The 4550-nt window shown below is 36.2% G+C and overlaps 1 pseudogene across 1 annotated transcript; it reads left to right on the top strand.

Annotated features, from left to right (window-relative positions):
- The first annotated feature begins 3582 nt into the window (after positions 1 to 3582).
- Positions 3583 to 4278, top strand: LOC308236291 (N-acylneuraminate cytidylyltransferase-like; annotated as a pseudogene). The gene has a single exon. The product of its transcript is annotated as an N-acylneuraminate cytidylyltransferase-like (transcript).
- The last annotated feature ends 272 nt before the right edge of the window (positions 4279 to 4550 follow it).

The raw sequence follows: 4550 nt of genomic DNA, 5'->3' as shown, positions 1-4550 counted from the left end.
ATAAATATTCAAATTAATGCACATATAATGGAACAATGTTTAATCGTATTCAATTACTGACCAGTGGGTAAAAACAAATTTCAAAGTTTGGTATGAAGACCACGGATTGTATTAATATTTGTAATATTGCTATGTTTATTCTTTTATGAATGTCATCAATTAACCATTGCTTCATTTGTTACTATCAAGAGCATAACTGTTCTTAAGATTATTTCTGGTAAGCAGACCCATGGTTTTCAAGAAGACATGACTGCCTATGCAGCAAATTGAAGAGGTGTCCTAGACAGCATACTGCAGAGATGTAACTGAACAGAAATTGGTGGAGCCAGCACAGGTTATCAGGACAAGACAATGATTGATATTTCAAAAAAAGTTGACCCTCATATTTTTTTTGCTAGTATTTTCTACCAAAATGAAAAAGTTTCAATGTTAGCATCAAATAAAGAATTCTTACTTATGCTAGCCAATTTGCATAACTGGTTTTATATACTTGATCAGTTCTATCACATTTCTGATAATTATAAAATACTAGAGGCCTGGTGCATGACATTTGTGACTGGGGGGGGGGTGCCCTCAGCCCCGCCTACTTCTTTAGCAGCCTGGACATTCTTAGTGCTGCCGTGGAGGTGGGAGAGGCTCCTGCCACCACCACTGCACTCGCCAGCCATCAGCCCGGCTTGTGGCTGAGTGGCACTCCCCTTGTGGGAGAGCACTGACCACCAGGGTCTGCCCCTTGGTGGTCAGTGCATGTCATAGCTACTGGTCGTTCCACTGTTCGGTGGATTTGCATATTACCCTTTTATTATATAGAATTTTTACTATTATATCTAAATGATTTGCAACATTTATAATGCAATTGAAATTTGAAGGAAATAAGTATATGGACTCCACACTCAAGAACCTTAGACTTATTTATGCAAACAGCATCTTGTTTAAAAGTATCTTCTATTGGGGGGCACGGGAGTGGGCTGGAAGAGGTTAATGGGAAAAAAGGGGGAATCTATGTAACACTTCCAATAATAATGATTACAAAATAATAATAAAAATAAAAGTGTCTTCTACACACCTGAAATCTTGAAGTCTTTTTACTTGCAAAATCTTGTTAAAATGTTAACTTTCCTAGAATGGATAAAATCTCAAACTCTTAAAAGCTAACTCTTAAAGGTAGGTGTGGAGAAGTGCTGAGATGGAGAACAGAATGGGGAAAGATGCAAAAGAATGAGAGATTGTTGATTTGGGGTTTGGGAGAGTGTAAGTGGACCACACGCACTCTCATCCTCCACAAATACTGATTTTAATGTTCTCAGCTCTCGCTCCTAAGTTAAAGGCATATCCTCCTCCAAACTGTTGTGTAAGACTCCATTCTCATGGTTCCTCACCGTGAACCTTACCTGCTTTCAATTATGCCATTTATTCCAGCAGCACCACCATTCTTCTTGCCTAAAAGTAAAAGAAAATCAACTCTGACGCCTAATACAACTTTGGGCATTTTATCCCAAGGTTAACACAGAATAATGACAATTTAAATCATTTGTTATTTTTACTTAAAGACTGTGTACCCAAGATGGTGTTAATGCTTCCATTTTCTGTTAAAGATATTATATTTTTGTTGTGCTCACTTTTGCAATTTAAATATAGTTGAAGTAGTTATTAAAATTGTAAAAGATTGCTCATAGTTACAATGTATAATTCTCATTCTATTTGGCAAACTTGGCATAACCATGAAAAGTTGTACAGGTATAGAAAATAAAGATCACTTGAGATTTATCCTAAAAATTTCAAAGTATATGGATATTCAAAAGGAAGAAATACAATAGATGTTTAATATTGTAAAGCCCCTGGGATATGATTTTCATAGGCATCACAAGTTGGGCTACAGTATTACAAATTCAGTGTTTATAATCTAGAAAAGCCTCTTTCATTACACCACTTAAAAGAGCATAATTAAAACACTATTGTGTCACAGATTTATCCCCTCCCCCCAAAAAGGGTAAAAATGAGAAATGTAAATAACTTTGATTAGAGGAATTGAACTGTAATGAAAACATAAAGAACTAAATGTAACTTGAAAGGGTGGAAACTGAGGGAGGGTATGGCTAGTCAATTTTTGAAAGGAACACAAAAGAAATTTAGCAATTAGATGAAATGGAGCAAGGGAATACTCAGACTGTACATTAAGAAGTAGTTTCTAATAATGATGTTTGCTGGACTCTGGAAAAATCACCCTTCACTTTGTTTAAACCAGATTGGATTGAGCTTTCTCTCTGGGGATATAGGTTTATTTGGACAGACTGTTGTTGTATGATTCTAACAAATTGTTTTTGCTACTGATCTCTAAACTAAAATATTTAGGATATCTGGCCATTGCTTCTGCAAATTAATTCTTTCTTTTCCAATATGTCAACACTTTTTTTCTCTTCTACCATCCTTATGATCTACTTTTATTTTTTTATTTATTTGCTGTTAATCCTCACCTGAGAATATATTTTTCCAATAACTTTTTTTTTTTTAAAGAGAGAGTGGAAGGGTGGGAGGGGGGAAGAGAGAGAGAGAGGAACATCAATGTGAGAGAAACACATTGATTGGTTGAGCCCTGTCCTGACCAGGTATGTACCCTTGACCAGGAATCAAATCCAAGACCCTTAGGCATGTGAGCCAATGCTCGAACCACTTAGAAACACCAGACAGGGTATTACGATCTACTTTTAAAATAAATTTAAAGGAAATACAGTACTATATCATTATTTTGCCAGTGTAAAATGAACTAAATAATAAAAGTACTATTTAGAAGTAGTCAATTTTTGGTTCGGAATATTTTTGGAATGGAAATTTACATCTGTTAAATGAGAATAGTCATTTTATTGTTGTTAGTAAAATGTTTACCATGAATGTTCTAATTCTAAAGTAATGCAGAATTCAATTCTAGTTACAAAATTATCAATTAAGCTAATCACTCAGAATGACCTCCACCAGAAGGCTATCTATATATATATACATATTAAAGGCTAAGTGACTGACCATATGTCTAACCATCCGACCGACCAACCGGCCAGTACATATGACTCGCACTGGCAATTTAAAAATAAACATTGACTCCCACATACATGATATATATCAAGCTCTCACTGGGACCAATTGCACGTGTGTGTTTTGATCTGTCATTTTTGATCATGAATTTGACTGACACTTCTGTTATAGAGAAAGGGCGATTAGTGATATTAAAATATTTCTTCTAATTAATTTCCTTTTAATGTGCACGAATCCGTGTACCAGGCCACTAGTTATTACAAAAAAAATTGGTTATGAAACCTACAATTTTATTTCACATACTTAATAAAATATATTTTATACAATTATATTTAAAACTAATATAAACATAATTAGTAAATGTAATTGTTCTTTGTATAGTATGGTTTTATAATAATGATAATAATCCCCACATTTAATAAGCTAAGATGCTTATCATATTGTTATTTCCTTGTGCTTAATAAAATTACATAGCTTTTTTACATAAACAATAAGAAATTCTCAAGAGATGAGCTCCCAGATGTGGAGAAGCTGGGGGGGAGGCATGGGAGGAAGATGGACTTGGTGGTGGAGAAGGGGGCATCCACCTCTGTCTCCAACCCGTGGGGGCGGCTGTCCCTGGTCGGCCTTAATTCATGCCTGGGCGACAGCAAGGGCATCCCTTTGAAGAACATTAAGCATCTGGTGGGGGTCCCGCTCATTAGCTGGGTCCTGCGTGTGGCCCTGGACTTGGGGGCCTTCCAGAGTGTGTGGGTTTCAACTAATCATGATGAAATTGAGAATGTGGCCAAACAATTTGGTGCACAAGTTCATTGAAGAAGTTCTGAAGTTTCAAAAGACAGCCCAACTACTTTAGATGCCATCGTAGAATTTCTTAGTTATCACAATGAGGTTGACATTGTAGGAAATATTCAAGCTACTTCTCCATGTTTACATCCTACTGACCTTCAAAAAGTTGCAGAAATGATTCCAGAAGAAGGATATGATTCTGTTTTCACTGTTGTGAGGCGCCATCAATTTCGATGGAGTGAAATTCAGAAAGGAGTTCGTGAAGTGGCTGAACCTCTGAATTTGAATCCAGCTAAACAACCTCGTCGATGAGATTGAGATGGAGAGTTATATGAAAATGGCTCATTTTATTTTGCTAAGAGACATTTGATAGAGATGGGTTACTTACAGGGTGGAAAAATGGCCTACTATGAAATGCGCGCTGAGCACACTGTGGGCATAGATGGCCGTGGTGTCTTCTGAGAGTTTGCAGAGCACATTTTCCTACTAATGGAAAAGGTTGTTCATTCTGCCAAAAATAGAAGTTAGTATAATGGGGGGGGGGGGAGAGAGTATACAGCCTTCTTCAGCTATATTACTTTTATTTTTGATTAAGTACCATTCCATGTTTTAATGTTATAGACATGTGACTTGATTTGTGATATATCTTCATATCTTTAAAAGCAAAGTCATCTCAAGTTGTCTCTCCAAAACCTTCTGTGAAATAATTGTGCTGTACTTTTCTCTTGATGCAA

This window comes from Plecotus auritus (assembly GCF_963455305.1).
Source record: "Plecotus auritus genome assembly, chromosome: 1".
NCBI classification, from domain to species: domain Eukaryota; kingdom Metazoa; phylum Chordata; class Mammalia; order Chiroptera; family Vespertilionidae; genus Plecotus; species Plecotus auritus.
Note: the sequence above shows the minus strand (reverse complement) of the source record. Positions and strands in the feature narration are given on the sequence as shown.